At 35.5% G+C, this 24273-nt stretch overlaps 1 long non-coding RNA gene across 1 annotated transcript in view; it reads left to right on the forward strand.

Annotated features, from left to right (window-relative positions):
• Nucleotides 1–20294, forward strand: part of LOC311444192 — a 141951-nt gene extending 121657 nt beyond the window's left edge. Inside the window, exon 3 of the long non-coding RNA XR_014697699.1 lies at nucleotides 19331–20294. This is a non-coding gene — a long non-coding RNA (uncharacterized lncRNA). The remainder of the gene's footprint in view (nucleotides 1–19330) is intronic.
• The last annotated feature ends 3979 nt before the right edge of the window (nucleotides 20295–24273 follow it).

Below are 24273 nucleotides of genomic sequence, written 5' to 3' on the forward strand. Positions count from 1 at the left end.
TACAACTATATGATTTAAGAGTTGTGGACTCATTGTTTAGGGTTCATATTTTCCTTCTGCTTTCTGCCTGGAGATAGTGACCTTGCAAGTGAAAATATGGTTAACCTGAAGGTGTGAGAGAAATATAAAATCCCATTACTTTATCATAATTCAGCATCATTATTATTTCAGTCACAGGGATTCTTTTCCAATACTGTGTGCATAGGACATTCTTTGTTTATTTTTAGATTAATAAGTAAAAACTGATTTAGGAAAAAAACTCTTTTCAGCAGAGGCTAGTTGAAGCCCGGAGGATGCTTTGCAGTAGGTAACGTGAAATAAAGCTGAAATTTCTGCTAAGTTGATCCATCAGTGATGGATCTAAAGAAACTGTGATGGTTCTGAATTTGATCCCTAATTACACTGGATTAAATAAAAATGATTCCATAAAGGTCACTTTCATAAAAGAACTATCTGCTACAATGTAATGTGGCTCTTTATAAAAACAGGAGATAAAACTAGGTTAAGTGGAATGCTAATGGATCTACAAACTAACCTGCCATTTCAAGTCCTTGTTATTAGTACTTACATAATCAGAACATTTTCAAATTTTGAGTAGTACAGTGCTCAAGTCTTATAAACTCAATGTGGATTCTGTGCTATTAAAGTGTGTACGTAAAAGAATATAATTGACATTTCACATGATACATACATCATCTTCTAGACTACTTAACTTTACACAAAAAAGCCATTTTTATGAAAATGATCAACATTAGTTAAATGGCCTGAGAGTCTGGCCAAATATATTTAGGCTTCTTTCTCAATAAATGACAAAATGTTTGTGCTGTTGGCCATTTATACACAAGCAGACAGAAGATAGTATTAACTATTCTTCATAGTGTCCGCAGTATCTGGAAATTTAGCAAAAAAAAAAAAAAAAAAAATCACCCCCTCACAGAGAAGACACTTTCTCTTAAGTACCACTTGTCATCAAGAGCAAATTATTAGGTCTGATTCTACTTCCATAATTATATCTCACCAGACAGAGTTTTGCTTTATGCATATAAGCGACAATGTAGAAATAACCACTTTCCAGCTCGGCAACGTGAAATGTGATGTCTAATCATAAAGTTATCTCACTCAAAGATCACCTCACCCACATTTCTTCCATCAAGGGAGATATACATTGCCATTAACTTCATGCTCGCATTCCTTGCAGTGAAGTCTTACTTGCAGCAGTGTGCTGTGGGCTTTCTCCTGCTCTGGCTTTTTGTATGCCAGCTGCAGCTGGTCAATCCCATCCATTAGCCATGAGCCAGCTGCTGCTTTCACATCCCTGTCACTGCTGTCACACCCCTGTGCTCTAGAAGAGTGTTTCTCCAGTTGCTGTCGGCTACTATAATCTCTCCTCTGTCACTCAGCCCTGCTTGGTCATGTGCTCCCATATGAGCAATCTTGGGTGCTGAGACAGAAGGAACTCAGAAGATTTGGCACTGATGCAGGCTTGCTGGCAGATTCTTCAAGTGTTGTTCGAAAACCCATTGAAACTAATGGTTAAATCTCTGTCTCACTGAGTTTGAATCAGGTCCATGCACCCCTGTTGATAAATTTTCCAAGATCTGGCTCTGTGGGGAGTTAAGTATCCAACTGGTAGTTTTGAAACTCTGCTTAAATTAACCCTCTTATTCCACAGATGTATCTTATCCTTTACAACTCTATAGGGCTTTGCACTGAGCAAGGGATCTAACAGGCTGAAATGTGCCCAGACCCTCACCTTTGCCTGGCTACTAATTTCCACAAGAATCTGCCCAGCAATTAAAGGTCAGACCTGAACTAAGTGAGAGGATCATGGAGAAGAAAAGTAGTTGCAGGTTAGGTCATGCTGATGCCCCACTGGATGGAAGAATAATTGTCATCAATAGCAAGGGCTTCTCCTGTCACAGGACTAATACCTCTTTCCTTTAGTAGATGGACTATAACATGTTGCTGCAAATGAAGTAATTCAGCAGGCTCAGGTGAACAGAATTTGGTCCATTTTCAATGTTTGGCAATACTTTTTTTTTTTTTACTTCTTAAATGCTAGGCATGTAGTCGTATTTTGGTTAATTAGTTCCATATGTTTGGTCTTGCTTCAGCTTTCCCTTTACCAGTGGTTGTTTCACTTTCTCCTTCCTAAACTTTTTATTTTAATCTTACATATGATCCCTCTTTGCCTGTCTGTGTTTCCTATCCACATGCTAATCAGTCTGCCAGGCCATTCTCCCCAGGGCCAACATGCTTTTAGCTGCACTCCACAACCTCTGCCCTGTGTCTTTCTCAGTATTGCTCAGATGTCTTGCTTTGACTCTGTGTTGCACAGTCTTCAAGAAACCTGTTTGACTATGGAGAAAAAGGCATGCAATGAGGCATCAATAAAGGGACAAAGATCAGGTACCTTGAGGAGGTAGAACGTCAATAAAAGAGGAGGATAAAGCAGCATGATTCACAACTCTGGAGAATGCTAAGCAGGCATGAAATATTTGTAAGGTAAATAATGGTCTAAGATCAAAAAAGAAAACAAAAACAGATGATGCATAGTATCAAACAGAATTTAAATAAATTGTTAGCAGGAAAATCTTTCTTGAATCGTAAGATACAGAACAGTGTGCAATTAAAAATGTGTGTTTGATCATCTCATATGACTACTTTAATAATGTTTTGCCAATTTTGGTGATATTGAGGCCAGAGGAACTAGTATCCTGGGCTGAACAAGATTTAAATAACAAATGTGCTGAGGTCAGTAAATAAAAAAATAAATCTTTAATTTACTTTAGTGGAACTATTAAATTGCCTATTCTTGGAGCTGAAAAAGCAATTTTTAACTTGATATCTGCCATTTTATCTTCCTTGTCATTGTACTCTTGCATGGTATTGTAAACATGAGAACCAGAGCTCTGCATAATGCCTCTGCTGGGGAAATCTTTGAGTCCTTTTGTAGCCAGGCATGCTTTTGAGCAGTCAGGTTCAATCTATCCTATGTGACTGTTAAGAAATATTGCATAAAAGCTTGTCCACTGGGCATCTTTGCCTTGGGCTTCATTGGGTGCAAATTAGAGTAGCTCATTTTAGTGTACAGCTAGACTTTTAGTGTTCAGTTGAATAACTTTTGTCAGAAATATATGGTGATTGTTTAAAAACAGAGGTACATAGAATATTTTTTCCCTCTCTTTTAGTCTTCTAGATTACTTGTTCTGCAATAGTAGAGCAAGTAGAAAGGCCAGTAGAAAAGCAAGTAGAACTTGTAGAAAGGCCAAAGATCTTTCCATATGTAATTGTTATATGCCAACATTAATTCAGAGGTGTATCAACCATATTTTACCGAAGCGATGCTCCTCATTATTATTAAAGCATTGAATTGAAGTCTTATGTACCAATTGTAGGAATTGCTTTTCTGTATAGTAAATTCTTTACAAATATCAGTAACAATTTAACTTTAGGGTTTAGCTAGCATGTCATGGGTGAAAGAAAAAAGTAACTAAAAGAATGTACTCATGTTTATTCTATAAAGTCAAATAAGTGATTTAGTGATTGTTAGGACAATCACTATATATCACTGCAGACTGTTTTCAGCAAGCATCTGAAAATGAATCTGTAGTCCTGTTTAACATATCCAGGACTGCCAGAGCACTTCCCTCACATAAATCAATTCTGCTCATACCTTAACTGCTGTGAAATGTAAGTCTTGATTCTCAGATTGCCAAATACCTTATTTTAGGGAGGAAAAACCAAATACTGTGGAGAAGGTGTTCCACAACAACAGCACAAAACCTCTGGTTTGTAAAGCCCTTAGAATTAATAAGTCTTCCTTCACTAGTTCGTTCTATGTATTTTGCGGTGTACTTGGTGCTGATGGCACTTAAGAAAAAGGTGATGATAGGTCCTCAGTGAGTCATGGGTATATTTTTATGAGGCTTTTGATTATGTTTATGTAATTAAAAAATAAATAAAAATAGCTTAAGTATAGATAAGCAACAATGGAACTCTTGCAACAGAAGATACGAGACTTCAAATTCCAGTCTTGGGTCCTGCTTTTATAACATTACTACATTTTTTTGGGGTTGTTTTCTTGCATATTCACTGTATACCACAGGCCTTGTCCCAGCTGAGTGTGTCAGGGAGCAGAGGCTGGAAAGCAGCTAATTTCCTCCCCTGTCCCCCAAACTCCATGGTGTGAGTTGCTTTCTGAATAAAAATCTGTTGGAAGTCTCTGGGTATAATAGTTGTACAATACTCAGTGGCAGCCAATAATCTGTTAGTTTTAATACTGTTTCTGTAACTGTAACGGAGTATCTGTTTCTCAGTTTCTGTTACACTTGAGCAAGGTACATTATGCATAAAATTAAGCATGATTAAATGATAATTGTGGTCTTTTTGCAAAGTAATTCCATGGTTGTTTATGCTTTGCAGAAAATAGATGACATTTATTTTGCATGTGTCAAGGAAAAACTCAAAATGTTAAAGAAGTTGCTAAGGAATAATTGCCATAAATTTACAAAGGAATTACTTTGTTATGTATGCCTGGGATTGAATAAGGTACTACACAAATTTCTACCAAGATGCAATTTTATTTACAAAAAGGCATTATTTCTGTATTATTCCTGGAAAAAAAAACAAAAACAAAAAAAAAAAACACAACTCACATCAAGTGGAAAGATCTGTCTTTTCTTATGGCAGTATGTTATTAAAGTGTGCTACCATGTTCTTTTTATTTACAGAAATACTCTTTTGTCAGCACTACAAAAGACCATTTCTACACCTAATTCCAGAAGACATGCAAAGCATACACTGAGGCTATTTTGCTTTGATATCTCTTTTGAATGAATACGGGGGTAATACTGCAAGTGAATACTGCAAGGGTCAACCTCTGTACTAAACTTTGACATTTTATATGTTAGAAAAAATAGCCTTAAATATTGGCTGCTTTAATTTTTTAGATTTGATCAAGGGTGCATCTGTGAAGCAAATCCAGTTGTCCCCACTCACTGCTACTTGTTTTACGTCCCATATTCCAGTGCAGTCGTGGATCAAACATAATGGATTCAAATTAACTTCAAATGAAGTTAAACTGAAATAAGTGCTCCAGGAGTGCACCTAATTTTCTCCAACAAGAAGGTCCGAGATACAGGCCTAAGCTGAACTAAAACCTCAAAACATGTTTTGTGAAGGTGTCGAGTACTTGTCACCATCTTTCTGGCTCTACAGATCTACTTCTTTTGCCTGCTACTATTTCCTAAATAAAGTATACCCTACATAGCATTTTGGGCCAAATCCTGGATGATGTCAAAACCAGGTCTGAAAGTCTTCCTGGTGTGGAGGTTATAGAGTCCTGTTTTCATGCTTCACTTTTTTTTTTTTTTTTTTTTTTTTTTTTTTTTTTTTTTTGGAAGCTTCTGTGTTTCTCCCTTGATGTGATGTTTGGAACATGACTGTATATAGAGTTTTCAAAAATCTTGTTCCTCTCTGGAATATATTTCAAATTAAACCATATTTCTTCTAAATCTGAAGGAAATAGTCACAAGAATAATCTTGGAAACTGAATTTCTCTGAAATGATTTGGACACATATCATTGTCCCTGTTTACTTAGGGACATGGTTTAGCGGGTAGTGTTGGTGGTCGGGGAACAGTTGGACTAGCTATCTTGAAGGTTTTTTCCAATCTTAATCATTCTATGAGATTTATATTTTGTTTAGAATAGAATTTTGTGCAAATAAAAGAACAGAAGGCTTATGGCCTTTCCTTTCTAGTACTTTTGTCTAGTAAGTAGTGCTTTTTTTCTTAGAGTTGTCTCCTTGGGAGAAACGTCAAATAAGTTACAGAAACCAAGATAAGTATGTCAGGTGTATCCCAAGACAAATGCTATTAAATACAGAAGGTCTCTGGATGGGAGACATGCTGTGTATATCCTGCAACAACTGAGTAAAAAAAAATACCGCTCAGGTGCCTATTAATCCATACTACATTAATTATGATAATGAAAAACTAATCATAGCCTATTTGCCTAAAAATAATGCAAGTGAATGGGAGAATTTTTCAGGGCTGGCTGGTGGCCCCAATTCAGCTTTGAAAGTCTGCTGGAGGTACCAAGCAGAAATGAGCAGTGACTGGAGGCACAAACAAATCCTTTTTCTTTTTTTTTTTTTTCCCCCCTACTTTCAAAGGCAATGAAAAAAAAAGTCAGCATTCTCTTGATAACTAATTAAAGATTATGTCAGTCTTATGGAGCATTTATGTAAGCTTTTGTTCATTTCTGGCGTTGTGTGACATTTATGGCTTCTTCAGATATCCTTACAAATGTGTTTATCAGAAGAAAAATTACATTATTGGACAATGTGCTTTTATCTGGAATATTAAAAGTTTTAAATCTCCATTGAAGCACGTGTCTACAGCTTTAGACAAGACTAGCAATCTTTTAATGATTAAGAGAGATTTCTGTGTTGTTTTTGACTACCATGGTAGCAAATTATATCTGCAAATGACAGAGTCAAGTGTATCTCAGCCAGAACAGAAGGCATGATAAATCTGGGATGCCCTTGTTGGTTTGCATTTCCATTTTTCTGTTTATCATAGCAAATTACAGTCCTGCAGAGACTAGTTTGGATCTAAAGCTTAACCTACATTCCCTTAACATCTGCTCCTAAGGAGGAAAAGCATATGAATTTGTACATGCTGATTCATTTTCAAAGGGAGACACTTCCTATGAAAAACATTTCTGCTAGTTCTCTGAAACATACTCTAAACACTATCCAAGGGACAAGAATGAATAAAATAAACCAGGCTGAGATCAAAATAAAAATAGGAATTGGGTCAGGGATTTTCACGGGATTTTTTTTTTCCCCACCCCAAAGCCAGTGCAGGTAAACAAACAAAAGGATAAGCTGATGCACAAAACAGAAATGAAGAAGTTTATGAAAATAAAACTCAAAGGGAATAAAATGAATTGAGGAGCACAGCACTGTCATGTGACAATCAAAAATAATATGAAAGAACAATGTTGAGGTGCAAATTCTGAGAGATAAAGCAGCTCTTTAGGAAAAGAGAGACTATTAAGTCATAGTGGAAAGAAATCAAACTGAGGGCAGCAAAGAATGATCCTTGACTTAAGTCAGTATGAAAATAATACTGCTATACTTCATGTAGGTAAAAACAAGACTAGATAGGTTTGTGAAGAGGCACATTTTTCAAAGAAGTGAAAGCATTATCGCAGTTCATCAGCCAGGGACAATTTCAATTCTTATACTGTAGGGTATCACAGCATTAATGCAGTTGTGCAGAATCTAGCCTGGAAATTACATAGGCACTAATAATAAATGTAGAAGCTGTTTCTTCTTTATTGTTGTGGGTTATATCTTCCTTGTCACCAGCATGTAGAAACAAATGGCAAATATTTGTACACTGATTTTTTTTTTTTAACCTTTGTCCGATGTTGTCTTACACAAGGGATATCACCTTGCATCACTGGGAGAGAGTGTGTTTTCTTTCTGTTTTAAGTAGGAATAAAATCTCTGTTTTTAAGAAATGCAGTTTCTTTCACATCTGCTGCCTTTATAGTTGAGTTTCTGGTAGCTGGAAGCATTCGATCCTCGCGTTGCAGCTGGAGATAGAGACTGTGTTCAAAGTTGCTTTCTTTCTTTTGAATGTGAAAGAGAAATTATATCTCTTTCCAAAATGAGGGATGGAAGCCAGGCTGAAGAAGGGGTTACATTACTGTTTCTGTAAGTATCACTTTGTTAAGAGCCTCCAGATGGAGCACAGCAGTGTTGAGGCACTGAAAACACTATGCTCACAGACATGTAGATAATATAGTTCAGTATCCAAGACATCTGTTAATGTGCGTTACTTCTAAGGTTTCGAAGATATTTGGAAGGAAAATGCTAAATGGTAGAGGAAAGGTGGAAGGAGTCTGATACCACCAAGAAAATGTATATATAAATTTAATGGAGCAGGAGAAAAGCAAATGGCTTGATCTAAATGTGTTTTACTGTGAAGCATTATGTAATGTACTCTCCTTTTCCACTGAATTTTCCAGATGTGAAAATGAATACATTCTACAGTATATTGTAGAATGTAATTCCTACCTTGTAGGAATTAATAGGTTTGAATTCAGATGTTTTTTTGGAAGTTCTTAAGGACTTAATCAGGTTGGTCTGAATTCAGTGTTAACTATTTTGGGAGGAACGTTGGGTACTTGACTTCCTGAGATCTCTTGAGCCAGAATGATTCTGTCACTCTAAAACTGAAATCACTTTATGGAAAGGAAAACTACATTTGTAAAAAAACCTAACCATCTCTGTTTTAAATGCTGGGACTGTTTGCTTGAATTCACTGGCTCTTTACCAATGAAACTGCATTAAATATCTCGTTGCAAAACTAATAGAGCAAAATGGATAACTTGGCATTTTTTCCAAATTTTTGCCTTGGATTCAGGTCAAGGGAAGAATGATTAATTTTTAAAATTAATCATTAATTTTTGGCACAGTGACTCACTTTTATTGTACTTATATTTGAAAAAGCCTTCAGCTGGAAGCTAGGTATAGCCTAATTGTACAAATAGAACTATGGAAATATATTTTGCATAGCTGTAAATTGTTGTAGTTCCATTGAAGTAAGTGTACCTCAGCACTAAGACGCATAGCTTCATGAATATATATATGTCCAGGCAGCACAGGTCTATGAAGACAGCAACCTTTTCTGTCTGCTGGACTATTCCAGTTCCTTAAAGTCAACTGATGATTTTGGCTATGTAGCTGACTTGCCTTGGTTGTTGACTTAGGCAGAACAGCACTGTTTGTTGTTAGCAGCCAGAGACATTATCCTTGTTAGCAGCTGGAGACATTATCTTAATTGAAGTGAATTTTTCATTTGCTTCCTATCCATTTCAAGTATCTGGTTATCAATATTTTTATTGGCAAGTTACTTTATTTACTATCAATGTGTATATTACTTCACCTTGCTTCTGAAGGTCTTATTCAATGCCTTTTGGTAAGGTTAAACTTTCATTTAAGTATGTGTAATTTCTCTTAAGGAATTGATAGTATCAGTAAGGTTGAAAAAGACCTCTAAGATCATCTAGCCGAACCATCCACCTATCACTAATATTGCCCACTAAACCATGTCCCTAAGTACCACATCTACACTTTTCTTAAACATCTCCAGAGATGGTGACTCCACCACTTTCTCAGGCAGCCTGTTTTAATGCCTAACCACTCTTTCTGAGAAGAATTTTTTCCTAATATTCAACCTGAAACTTCTAGGACAAAGTTAGCTTTTATTAGAGGGTGGTATCCTTATTTTTCTATGTAACCTTGAGCAAATTTGTGAGCTACTTTCTTCCCTGGTGAAATGAGGATATAGAAACTTTATTTATGAAAGTAATTCAGGCTTCCAGCTGAAAATCACATAAGAAACAGGCACAGTTAGTTATCAGAATTCATGCAGAAGAATACACTCCATCTGTGGATCTTTATGCTGTATCAGGACAGTTTAATGATGTCATTCATTTCTCTAAAATGTAAGTCAGCTACTGTTTAGACCTTTCACAAATAATCCATATGCATATCTTAAAACTTCAGACAATTAGTTAACATGTTTGTTTTTCTGATCAGAAAACCTTACCAAAATAGAATTGAACATGAATACTTTGTGACCCTATTGTGATACAAAAATCATGGCATCTGGGCAGACTATAGTGAATGATTTGAGGTGATATATTTTCTTTTTCAGTTTTCATTTCTTCCTTGAAAATATACCCAGTAAATTATTTTATTTTCTCTAATATCCCCGCCCCCTCTTTTTTTTCTTTTGTTCAAGCAACATAAATCCAATTTTTATATGGTTATTTTTCATGACGTTTAGTTATTGCTACAATATAACACCCTGGAAGTTTAGGTATTATATACATCTCTGCCTAGTATGATACTGTATTGGATGCCTAGTGAATTTATCCTGGCAGCTGCAAGTGGTTTAGTTATTTGTCAGACCTCTCTCTATTTCAACAAAAGAAATAATGAGCATGAAGATTCCTTCATAGGCCGTGAATTTATTTGTTCAGAAAACTGTTTTTTATAGTGAAATTAGTGGAATATTAAAGGTCTCTCTGACTTTATGGCATATCAGTTGAATGAGCTAGTGTGACTTTATTAAGTACATTTTGATATTTTGCAGGCAATTTTATGTCCTAGCTCAAAGAAGGTAGGGTGCCTGTTCCTTACAGCAAGCATGAAAAATAATATAATTTTACAAGAAGTTATTTTAGGGTCAGCTTTTAGAAAACTAAATTAACTGGCAGTTGCAGTTCCCAACAGATGGCTGATAAAGTGACTAATATTACAAGATCTGTTGTAAAGATTCTGTTCATGTTTCCACTGGTTTGCAGATGTTCTGTGAAACAGAACAGTTTCACTTAAAACAACAGTATTAATCAAAATTGTAAAGTCTGATATTTTTAAGCATTATGTCTGAAATGTCTCCTCTTTTCAGTACTATACAATATCAACCAAACGTAAAGCATTCTGGTTCCATTCTCCCTCCTCACTAAACACCTCTATTATCTCTATTATACCTTGACTTTCTACTGCCTCTGTTGTGTTCTCCAGCAAGTCTGCCTTTGGACACACTGTCCTTTTCTCCTGTGCTTGCTGACTGATTGGTCTCTTTGGTAATACTTCACTTTTCCCTCACAGTCTTACGGCTGACCTTCTCTTCCACATCTTCTGATGGGAATCTTGTTGCACCACAAGTTTAATCAAGCTGATGTGGGCAACCGAGTTTTCTCTAGAAATATTGCCACCTCCTCTTTTTCTCCCTATGTCCAGCGTTACAAGCTATCATTTGAGTAGGTATTGATTCCTTCCATCCCTTTTATATTATCTGCAAATTGTCCTGCACCTCAGTCTCTTTATATTTTTCTTGTCCTTTTAGGAAACTCTTCTATTAATTATGCCCATTTTGGTTCATTTTTAAGGTCTAATCCTTGATTTTATTATAAAGTGTATTTTATTTTAAATGCATATATAGAAATACATTATTAAAGAGTAGGCTGCATTGTTAATTGTTCAGTTTCTCCAAAATCCAGTCCTTCTACCTCTGATTCTGTTTTCCTACCAGTGTTTCAAGGTCTCATGTGTGCCTTTCAGGCCTTCTCTCTATGCATTTATTTCACCCTTTTCCCATTGAAACAGCTCTAAGGTCTTTGTGCATTTTTTCTTTTGTTTTCTTACTTAAAGTTACTAATGTTTACCGTTTAAATAGACAAAAGTAGATGAAGCTTTTCTGTTTTGTACAGAGATGTACAAAATTACATTTTTTGGAATATTGGCATGGTGCTAACTTAGGTAAAATTAGAGAGAAAAGCATTGACAAAAATCTCTTTCATTTTCGTAGTAGTAAGCCTAGAACTTCTTGACTGTAAATAAGGACCTTGAATATGCACAGTAGCGTCCTTTCTTGTTCACACAATACACTTTAATTTGAAGGGAAGGCCTGAAAATCATGGTCTGAAGTGATGGTGGTGGAATAATATACAGTGAAAAGTGTTCAAATATTGGATGAAAGCAGGTGTGAAATAAAATTTTAAAGGGTTATCAGGGAATTGGGCTGACAAATCAGGACAGTACCTTTGAGTTTGTTTACATAGACCATTCCAGGAATATCATATAAATAATGGTAAAGTCATGAGCATGCTTGAAAAATATGCTTTAAAAGTCTTTTGTGGCCAAGTGTGAAATTCATTGTAGCTTAGTATTTTGTTTACTCACTGAACATTTTGTTTCTCATATTTTCATAAACTGCAACACAAACCGGTGCTCTGAGCTTTCAGTAATTTAATTATTTTACATATCTGTCGTCATCCTTACTTTCTGGGTGTTAAACATCAAGTTCATACTAGTTCTTCTTTTCTATTTAAATAGTCCCTCCATGAAATAGGCTTAATTATATGTATTCAAAAATCTTGTTGACTTCAGCAAAACTATTTTTAAGTTGAAAATCAATGTGTGTATATCTGGATTAGATGGTTAGTATGTGTTAAAGACACTTCCTGTTCAGTGTTAGAAGTATGAAGAATTCCAACCAGAGAAGTTTGTTTAGCTTTTGTTCATAGGAATAGAAAAAGTTATAACTTAAGAATAAACAAGGAGGAATAGAAAAAGTTATAACTTAAGAATAAACAAGGTTAGCACTGACAAAAAAAAAAAAAAAAAAAAAAAGGCAAACATATTGTCTCTCTTTTGAGAGCCAAATCATGCTGCTTTCTTCATACTGAAGATTGTTTGAAAGTAGAATCTTAAAGGTAAATTGTGATGTCCCATCTGTTTTGCTTACTCGTTTTAATTTTAAACAGCTTAATAGAAGTTGTTTTTCTTTTTTTTTTCAGTGTTTTCTTGAACCATTTCATCTGTTCTGACCAACATCTGCTGTTTCATTTTAAATCATAATACCCCAAACTTAACAGGCCTATCATTTCACTTATGCTAAATATTCTCAGTTGTTTTTGTTTGTCAGCAGAACCACATCTACAGAATCACGTTGAAGAATTTGATTTCTCTTGCATCCTTATGTGAAAATAAAGATGTTTAAAGTCTGATAATCTATAAAAATGTTATTTGATATAGATGTGAACTCAAACATAAAATCTCTTGCTGTCTCTAAGAGTAACTGTCTACAGATACTGTAAAGGTAGGGCACCGCTGGCAGCAGGCAAAAGAGCAAAACCACTTCAATTGCATTATTACTTTTAGTTTTGCATACAGTAGCTTTGGGTAAAAGCTGAGTGCTTCCTCAGGCTTTGAGAGTTGAAGGGAGATTTTGAGAGTTTCAGAAAATAACTGGGAATTCATGTTGTGGAGAGCTGTGTATTCTAAGCAATTTTCAGTATTAGATGTTCTGACAGCATGAATTGAGGGCTCTTCCCGTTCTCAACATTTTGAGCACTGCCCCAGCCTTACAGAGAATGGATTTTTGGAAGCCAAATATAGTATCTCAAGTTATATGGCCATGTACTCATATATATAATACCTCTAAAACTGAATGAGTATTTTTGTTCTTAAAGAAATTTGGCACAGTTCACAACTGGAGTTCTATCTGTTTTTCTATTTTGAGTTTGTATTCATAATGAGTTCTTAAAACTAAAGCAAGCAGTCTGCTATTGTCTGATCACCTTCAAAACTGTAATATTTAATAGGTTGTCAAATGACTTGGGGAGGCTCTGATTTTTGGCAGTTCCTACTACTTACCCACGGTGGGCTATTAAATTAAAGGCTAAGGCAAGTAAATTGCCTCTCAGTTTTTCTTCTGCCACGTATTTAATATGTACAATATTTGCATTTTTGCAATAAAACATTTTTCACAATATTCACTTAGGTTTAATGATTTATAACAGAGACTTAACTCATGTATGCTCAAAACAAAATTCCTCACAGCACAGAGGAAAATGAGTGGAAATTCACCTAACTTTTCACTGCTAGATAAAAGTGACATCTGTGAAAATCACTTCTTATATGAGGTAGAGCTTTTGAGATCTGAAAGAGATTGAGAAATGAAGGAGAATGAAAGCTGCTCAGATGAAAAGCACTGAAAGAGAAAAGAAAGCAGAGAATGTAAATAATAGTAATCATGTGATTGAAATCAGCAAAGAAGAAAGGGTGCCTATAATAATTCATTCAGGATTAATTGTAGATATGGTAGAGGTGGACAATACTAGAGTATTGTTTTTGCAGCATGTCTGTAACCTGTCAGCAAAGTAGAGAAATTACTTTGCCAGTTGGAAGGAGGTCCTGTGAAAGTGTCTGAAAAATTTCACCTGGCCTTAGGAGAGGAATGAGCTGCAGGTTCAACCTCCCTGTGCCAGAATACCAGGAAGGAACCTTGCTTTGTTATAATTTATTTTGAAGTGGAGGAAGCTTGATGTTGCAAGATGCAGAGTATACCTTCCTGGACCAGCTACCCTCTGCCCATGGGGAAAGGACATCAAGACCTGGTGACTTTATTAATGAGGGGAAGCAAGTGAGTGCATGTAAACATCATGTTGGGTAAGAGCTCTAATCTTCCTGGTTCCAAGGAAACAGCAGATCCACTCATCCCAAGCACCAAATGATAAGGTGAGGGAAAATGGCCTCAAGTTGTGCCAGGCGAGTTTTAGTTTGGATATTAGGAGAAATTTCTTTACTGAAAGGGTTGTGTGGCTTTGGAGTAGACTGCCCAGGGAAGTGGTTGAATCACCATCCCTGCAGGTCTTCAAGAAATGTATGGATGTAGAACTCAATAGCGTGGTTGAGTGGTGGAATTGTCAGTACTAGGTTAAAGGTTGGAGTAGATGATCTCAGAGATGTTTTCCAACCTTAATGGTTCTATGGTCATACACTTTCCCTGCTGTGATTAAAAACCTGATAAGTTTCACTTCCTAATAAAAAGGAAATGTTTTCAGCATGTGGGTGCCCTGAAACATACTGGTCTAGACACCCTGGGACATACTGCCCTGGGAAGTCTGATAATTAATAACAGAAAACACAGGGAAAAGTCTAAGATAACTGGAGTTTATTTGTTTAGCTCTGCACATATGAATTTGAAAGGGATGTGGAACAGTGGAGAATTGCTGGGGAAAACATGTGAAGAATTTAAATGGAGAAAGTAACAATTGAATATAACTCTTCTGGTAATAGGGGAAAAGTTGCTTGCAGTTCACATCTTTGTGTTTGACAGGTCATGTTACCCAGGAGAAGCTTTTTGCTTCAGAGTATCCGTGGGTGGAATCATGTGGTTTAGAAGTTGCTGCTGTAATCTTCTCCTCATCTCTTCCTGTGGCAGGTTTTAGGATATTCTTGGAAATAGAATAAATTAATGCTCTTCTATCAAAGTAATTCTTTCAACTTTGGAGAATTTAAGATAGGTTTGTGGAAAAAGTAAACAAGGCAAAGCTCAAGGAAAGGCTAAGATTTATGCTGCAAAAACACTCTGTGAGAGCAAACGAAAAGCAGGAGAAAGCAACAACGTGCTGTTCTTATGAGTCACTGGAGGGACTGAATAGTTAATGAAATAGAAGTAGAGGTTTCTGGTGTATTAATTAATAAATATTGTTAGTCAATCTGCTGAGAAAACACTGATTTTCTGTGGTGGCTAACAATTTATATAAGAATCTGAAACCTTTAACCTTTATTAAAAAAAAAAAAAAAAGCCTTTTTCTCACTGCTGTTATTTTTTGAGCTTTGTTGTATGCAAAAAGGAGAAAACGGCTGAACAACACGCACAAGACATTGCATTAATAAATGTATATAGTGAGCATTTGAAATAGATTAATGAGGAATGTACTGTGTGCAAATAACATTTCACAAAGGGCTTGATGTTCAGGTTTGACCTTGTCTGTCTTTGTTCCTTTAGAGTATAACACCCATATGGGTTTGAGCAATGAGTAGAAATGCTGCTGCTGTCTTGTTCTTGCTGCCTGAGATTTGTTGCTAATGGCTTGACTCATTAGAATCCACTCCTACAGAGATGGACTCGGAAAGTCTGCAAAATAAAATAGGCCTGCCAACAGCTACCCAGGTGTAAATAGATCAAAATACTAAGTAGCAACTTGCAGCTACTGTTTATTTTACCCACCAAGGTCTGTTAAAGCTGATTTTTCAATCTGCTGAAGTCACTTAAACTTACCTGCTTACATCAAAGGATCTGTCTTATTCCCCAGTACTTGTTGTCATTACAAAGCTTTACATTTCTTAATAATTGAATGATGCTGTATGCTCTTTATTCTCTATTTTGTATTAAACAAGGGATATTTCATGTATCATTAGCACAACTTTTTAACATTTGTTCCATAAAGTATATAGTACTGAAAATTACCTTGCACAGTTTTGTCATTTGTCTGCTCTATATGTTTTTTTTGTTGTTTGTCCACAAGAGTTGGATTAACCCAAGATGGAATATAAACTAGAAAAAGAGAATTCTTTTATTTTCATAATATGAAATGGTCACAAAAATGTAATTTGTACATTCCTGTGTGCTAGTCACTAATGTGTAGCCTAACTTTACTGATGTTCAACTGTTTGTACTGTTGTGCAGCAGCAGCAAAATTTTTTCAGGCTTCTCTAATTGTTGGTCTTCGAGGCCATCACTTTACATTATTTAGTTGCAAAACTGTTTAAATGCATTTACAGTATTTGCTATTGTATATGATTGCAGTGCAAAGGGGTCACCTGAACAGTAGGAGTTGTGATATAAATTTCAAAGAAAATGTTCACCATGATCATAAATAACAAGTTTTAACTGTGTTTACAGTGGTGATGCTTTCTGTGAAAATTTAAAAATGACAGGAACATTCAATAGACAGTAAATACTTAAAAAAAAAAAAAAAAATAATAATAATAATAATAATAATAAAAAAAAAATCACTGTTCCCATTTAAATCAATATAGGAATGTAGAACTAGTTTGTACATTAAAAATACCCTAAGTCTCTCAAAGGTTTTGTGAATACATGTATATATGACACATTCTATTCACTATAATTCATTGTATCTTTTAAAAACATAATTGGACATTCTACAGATCAGTGAAAACATTTGAAACTAGGATATATACATATATATATAGGTCACTCTGCTATTATTGTCTAACCTAAAATAGAGAGCAGTTTTTGTCAAAAATCAGATTGCTGAGTAATAAAATGTCCATAGACACAGTAAATTGAAAAGTCTTCTAATAGTAGGCCCTGTAAGAATTTATTGGAGATTTTTTCATTTTGTCAGAGCACCAGGCTTACACGTCTATCCATGCCTAGGTATGTGTATAACCAATCAAAGTGAGAAGAATTTTTTTGTAGTTATATCAACATCTGATTTATTTATAAAATTGTTAGGAAACTGGAGTTTTTTAATAATGAAAGGTGCTTATTGTTTGAACATGCAGGGCCCTTTTTTTAGGGTGATATGCTTTGAAGTAGAAGGAACATACGTTTGTCAATGTATAATCCCTCTCAAAGCTTTTCTACCCTCCTGGGTAAATAGAGGAGTTTAACAAGAATGCCTGACAATATAATTATCTGCCATTGGATAAATTTGGGTCTTTGTAAAGCAACATGAAAAGGGCTTCACAGTACAGGCAAACCAGTTATTTCTTATCTTTCTGGTGCTGCACTGTTTATCTGAAGCTGGTGTTCCTAAAGTTAAATTAAGATGGAGTATTGCAATTGCAAAAGAACATCATTGTCATGCACGTGAATGTATTATTTACCACTCATTCATCATCTGAAATCTTACTTCTGGCACTCTAATAATGGACATATTGGAAATGCCAAGCTCCCAGTAAAGCTACACAAAGTTTAATTAGTGACCATCTACTGTTGGCAGAAGAGTGGTCTGCATTAGAAGTGTGTTCTGTATTGATATATCAAAAGTAAAGAAAAAAAGAAAAAAAGATTAGTGATCTCTCAAACATGAAAAGTGAAGCTTAGGTGCTTTTTTATGTTTGTTTGGTTTTAGTCATGAGATCGTTAGCTCTGATTTGTTTTCCAATCTTGTTCTGAACTATTTATATTTATATAGCAATAGTTTATGCACAAATGTCAATTTTACCTGTTTGCAAGTGGTCTTAACAAATCCAAGAAATAAATAGTAAAAGTGAAAATTTCCCCGTTCATAGATGACATAGAACTGTAGACAGATCTAATCTGATTCACTTACATGGTAAAAATAATAAGTAGGTGGTGCATTTTCTGGTACATTTTTCTGCAAATTAGGCTCAGAATTGTCAGTCTGAGTCGCAAGTAGAAGGTGGAATAAAGCTGAGCTGCCTGCAGAGGAAGTGTTTGCATGCAGAGAAATGCTAATGTTCATTCAGGAACTTAAAACTAGATCAAGAATTAAACTAGATAAAACGTCTTGCCATTGTGTGCCTCATAAAAATAGAGTTCAGCAATTCTTGCTGTGGAGCCTCTGGAGTGCTGCAGAGTACATATGGAGTCTACTCATGACTCAGAAAACAACAACAAAACTAGTCTCCTTTGTCAGATATGGAGCTCACCCACTTATGGCGTTATAAACAAGGAATTAAATGACTGTCTTGCACCTGATATGCGGCCCCTTCTGCATTTTCTGCAATTACTCTTTAAAGAAAATTTTCAGATTATGCTCTGAAAACAATATATGCTTTAGTGCCAGTCTATTCTGGAGCCTTTAGAAAGACAGAGCTTGTCAAGTTTGTTTGCTTGACTTAAATAAGAAGGGAAAATTTGATTAACTCCCGTGACTGCAAATATGCTGTTAGGGAGTCAGTGGCGGAAGACTCCTTGTAAAGTTCACAAAAAATTGTTTAGCTTTTATTTATCTTGTAAAGTAATTCAGAAAACTAGGGAGGAAAAACTGCATAAAAATTAATTCATGGAAAAGACTTCACTAAGAGAGTGAACTGACTGGAGAATACAATTACATTTTCTGGTCAGAATATTGAGGGTGAAGAAACCAAAACTGAAAAGGAAGTACTTGACAGTCAATGAAACTTCAGCATAGAAAAGAGATACAAAAAAGAACAGCTGATATCAAGTGACAGGTAGTCCCAAATTGGGAAAAACAAAACAAAACAAACCATCTACTTAAGAGACAACAATTATTGGCAGTCACTGGAATAAGTAATCCAGTAATATGATAAAATGTCTGTAATTTAGACTCACTAAGATGTTCATAAGCTCGCTGTAAGAGTGGATGCAATAAAATTTATGGCTTATGTTCTGCAAAAGCATCACCATTTATATGATGAAATAATCCTAATTACATATTGTAAGTAAAGGCACCTTTTTCTTTTTTTCCTTTTGTTTTGGTCACATAACAGAAACCTGTGTGTTGTCTTACCAGACAAGATATCATGAGACTATACTGCAACATGTTCTCCTTTCTGAGAAATCAATGAAAATTTGTTCATGTAACAAATGTAAAAAATGGAGATGTTAAGTCATTCTTTCTATGTGAGGAAGGGTAAACGAGAGAAGTGCATTATTAACCACAAGATTAATGTTTAAAAGGAGTAAAAGATCCATAAGGTCTGTTTCTGATCAGATGGGGAATGTGGTAGTAAATGTTAGATAACTGTGAGAAGGGTGGTGTACCATTTGCAAGGATTTTGCAGCAGAAAGGAATTGGCTGTGCAGTAAAAAAGGAACATGTAGTTGATTTAACTGTGCTGCATTTCTAAAGGCTTGCAAATTAGGAGATTTTATATTGAAAACTCAAGAAACAACTCAGCAAAACATTGTTCAACCTTTAAGGATAACCTGTCATATGAATCAGGAAGGCTCTTCAGCATCTAATGTTGTCATTTTTCCTTTTGACAGTACCGAAACAGGTGGTAAATTTCCCTGACCATCTTCTTAATGGAAGCTTCCTCCTGAGCCTATGTCAAGATTGTGAGCTTACGTATTTGTCTACACATTCAATTCTAAAGCACCATACTGGGATGTTACAGACAGTTTACAATTTCAGGGAAGGATTAAGAAGATGGTCACAAAGTCACTATACTACCATCTCATATATATCCCCGTTGACTAAAGCAGTTGGAAAGTGCTGACTGTATTGAACTGAAATAATAGTAATGGGGAAGGACAGCTTGTATACTCAGTCTCAGATTCATCAGTAGTTATTTAATTTTTCATAAGAACCACCACACCAAGCCTGCACCACAAAACTTCATTCTGTTGCTGGTAGATTCATTGATCATGGTGTTCTGTTTCTGTGACAAGATAGATGCAGAAATGTGTTTTTAACCAGATTATCCCCATTAAGAATTTTTGGTTAATGTAGAAATACCTGATTAAGATATCACAAAAGAAATTATTGATATAATTGTAACTAAAGTGGGATTATTCAGGGAAAAATTTTTCCAAGAGAGTAGAAGAAAAGCATGAACATCTTATCTGCACTATTTGGAGAATTATGTGCTAAGAGAACAAGTGCCAAGTTACTTTCTTCTCAAACTTCTTAAGGAGATTTTATTTCTGATCTTCAGTCAAAATCACATGAATTAAAGATCATTGAAGTTTAGAGATGTGAAGTGAAACTGTATTACCAAGAACTTCAGTGGTAAATATTACCAGTATTCAAAGAATTACATGCATTTGAAGAAATTTTTGTGGTACATTTAATGGTGCGATTTTTCCATATTTATTTCTGTATATGAAGATTTTAACCTAAATAGATCAGAATAGATTGTGATTGTGCTGTAACAGCACTATCCATTCCTTTCCCACTGTCAAGGAAACATATAAAATAAAAATACCAATTTATCTGGTTACCCTAAAAGAATACAAGCTTTGGCTTTCTTTTCTTGACAGAAACATAGGTACTTCGAATCTATAATTTCACAAAGGGTTCTTCTGATGTAGTAGGATTCTGTTTGTACTTTCAGCCTTTCCTTACATTTCAGTTACTGTCTGAAATGTAAGGAAAGGATAAGAACAAACAACACGGGGAAGTATATTTCCTTAGGATTAATTCTCATTCTTAATCAGACTGTACTAATCTAAAAGTCGAGACCTAAAGTAGCTTGTGTCCAGCTCATGCACTGGGGAAGAGGGATTATGGCAGCGTGGGTCTGGAACCAGTGGCACACACAGCACTCCTGGGGCCTCTGAACACTCTTGGCCTCAGTGCTCCTTTAACAAGCTGCTTCTTTCCCTTGAATCACAGCTGGTATGACTGAACAAGACCTGAATCTGTGTTCATTAGTTAGTAACTGCCTTAACCATATTGCCACAGCACCTTGCATTAATGTAAGCAATGTATGTGTGTGTTTTTCCCCTCTTCTTTTTTTCCCCAGACATCGGTGGGATTTTAAAACATAAAATCCATTTGCACAGGTAGTAAGTAACTGGGGGCTGTGCAAATGGATGTCTTAATCATCTTTAACTTCATTTTCACATTTTCTGTTTTCATACTTGCCCCTCTCCTGATTTTGTTATAAAAATGCAAATAATTCCTTGGGAAAAAGAAGTAGTAAACAGTATCTAGTATCCCTTCTGTACCGAGTACCCCAGGTGGTAGTGTATTTTCATAATGGCCTGTTCAGGTTTCATATCCATAAACAGATCTTTAAATTACCAAACAAAAGCTCATTTCACAATTTACTATGAAGACTATGAACACCCACATTCTGATCTGACATTGGTAGGGATATCTTTTCTTTAGGTCTCTTAGCAGCAACAGAGTTGCAAATAATACATGCCAAAAAGAGAAAAAGAGAAGAAAACACATACGCAAACAACACAGTTACTATGGTAATCATTGTTTTAATGGAACCACTTGAATGATATTTATCCTTGACGTTTTGAAGGGGAAGTTCAGGCAATTGTGTAGAAGGCAATACAAATGTATACATTCATTCTTACTTCAAGGAATAAGTTTTGCTTTGATTTTTTTTAACCATGTACTACCATGAACTGAAATCCTTTATTTATTTTTTTTTTCCCCAGAATTTATTTACTCATCCATGATGCTTTTAAAATTAAACATGAAATTCATCTTCAACCATATGGAATTCCTGTCATTGCCCAAATCTGTACTGCAGATAATGACAAAACAAACAAAAATACCAACAAAAATCCCTACCTATGAAGTAGAGAAGACAATTTATCCAGCTCTGATTTTCATTTAATGCTTCTGTAATAGGATATAAATTTAACAAAAAGTTGTTTTTTTTTTTTTAAACTGGTTATAAATCATCTCAGAAGTTCACACCACTTAACCCATCCAAATCAGTATTAAGTTTCACTTAGCGCATCTGCAATGAACAGTATCTGTATTTTATAAATGTTTACAGACTCTTCTCTGAGAGCTCCCTGCCGAAAAGCAATAAATGCTGATGCAGGCAGATGCTGCAGTATCAACTACTTCATATATCAGAAGTCAGAATCAATTCCTGCAGACCTGGACAACTGCTTTAGCAATTACTGTGATTACTATAGCCATGCAGTAGTAATTGCAAGAATTTAATACATCACAGCATTGAAGCTTCATGTGTGAGAAGCAGAAAAACATGCAGAATAGGAAATATTCTTTGTCTTTTCATAGCATACTTCCTATGCTATGGTTTAGTGGTGTGGGCAAGGAAAGTGTTTGCAGCACTTAAAAAGGTTGGGGCAAAGAAAGCTCTCATTGGAATAATTAGCCCAGAGAGGGACCAAACCAGGAGAGCAGTGGGGTGACTGTGAAGAGTTATAAAATGAGAATACCAGATTGATCAAAAAAGATATTGATATGTGGCAAAAAGGTTGAAAAAATCCACAAAAAATCCACCACTGCTTAACTGCCATAAACCCAGGAATATGTCTAGGTACTGAAGTTGTTGGTACTTTGTCCACTTCCTCCTGAGAGCTATTTCAAATAGTGGAGGAAGTAAGGCTCCTCTGCAAGACGAGTGAAATCAATAGGGAATAAAAGGGAAGTTGATCAGATAAACATGATTAATTTATTTCTTGGAATTATTGGGAGAAAAATCTTTATATACATTGTGTTCAGATTTGTAGTAGTAACTGGTTCTCTTTAGAGGAAACATTTTGAAAATATTTTCTGTATAAGGGATAGAAAATCAGGACTTGAAAAACTCTTTGAACAATCCTCTTTCTCTAAATTCCTGCTGAGAACAATCAAAAGACAGTTCGTTCCATTGCATCTTTTTTAAGACCATAATTGTACTAGGTATTAAAAACAAATGCCATTACAAATTTGCTTCAATTTTGTTTTTACTTTAAAAAAAATTAATCATGTTGACAGTGGCAAAGATTTGCTTGAATGCTTTTTGAGTTATACAATATGAGGTTTGACTTCCAATAAAAAATTTTCAAAGGGGAGAAAATTTATTTAAAAAAAAAAAAGTCTTGAACACCACTGCTTCCATTTAAAGCATGAGTTAAAAAACATCAGAGCAGACAAAAAGTAATAATTTTCTATCTAAATCTGTAACAGTAGTTAACCTCTGGATGCTGAAAACTTTGGGCACTATTTTTATTTCATTTTATGTTTGTGCAGTGATTTGATATAATAGTTTGGGAGATTCATAGGTTATTAATAGCCAAATAAATATAATCATTTAATGAAATCTCGAAACAAAACAAAAAAAAAAAGACCACAACCAAAAGCCATAACCCACACTGCTGCATGTTTTCTCACACTGAAAACCAAGTAATTTTTAATATGTTCATCACTGCTTAATGTTGTCTACTAAAATTTAGAAGTAGACTGATAACACTGTAGTTTAGACTTGAGATGATCCTGCTCTCAGTAAACAAAACTCTCGGAGCACATGAACATTGGCACTGTGAAGGGGGCCCTCAGCAGTGTGGTTTCTTTGAAGAGAGAAAGCAAAGGCCAGAGTGTCATGGTGGAGGCTCGGTCCCAGTGAGGATAAGAAGCCTGTTTCCTCTTACAGCACCTGTTCTTTCTGCCTGATGTTACGCTCCCTATTTCCAACTCTTTCTTTTAAAAGAACTGTTTGTTTGTTTGTGTAATTCTTCTGCCTGGGGGAGACATAGAGAAGGGAAAGGAAGCCTATTCAGAAATTTAAAAGTGGTTACTGTTTTTTTTTTTTAACCCCACTGTCATGTTAGAAAACAGTTCGAGACCTCATTTCTGTTAGAAACTGCCTTTTGATTTTGTAGCTTGGAGTTACTCATGGTAAGTTCATCTGCCTTTTGTTCTGGTGAAAAGATTGCCCTTGAGCTTAAATAGACCTTTTTCTTCCTTAGTCCCTTTCTCTCTCTTACGTTTTAGTGAATGATCACAGCTTCTCTCAGTGTGAGGCTTGCTAACCTGAACCAGCAAACTGCTTGTCATGAACAGATGACTTTTTGCAGAGCATGTATTTTTGCTTCCAGTCACAATGAAGGACTATTTCGTTCCCTCAGTACCAAGGCCTGAGACACACATGATTTTCTTTCATTTTACAGCAGTTAAAGAATGGATCTGGGAGGAAAAAACTAATTAGAGGGCTAGTGACTGAATTTGGTTTTATTAGAGAAAATCCCTTCACAGCATTGACAAGAACTGCTGTTGGTCTATGAGGATGGCTCGACTTTGCATTTGCAACTTGTGGTCTCCTTTACAAAGTTCTGAAAATCAAAGTTCAAGCTGTGCTTGCTGCAAGTTACTGTCTTTTGCTGAAACTCACCCTCTGGCCAACAGATAGCAGTGTGCCCTGGAAAGAATACGAGCTGGGAAGCAGAACCGATTCCAGGGTGAAGTTCTGCAGAAATCCTGGCAAGATCTACCCATGGTTACTGTAGTC

The sequence above is a fragment of the Aythya ferina genome (assembly GCF_964211825.1).
Source record: "Aythya ferina genome assembly, chromosome: 13".
Classification (NCBI taxonomy): Eukaryota; Metazoa; Chordata; class Aves; order Anseriformes; family Anatidae; genus Aythya; species Aythya ferina.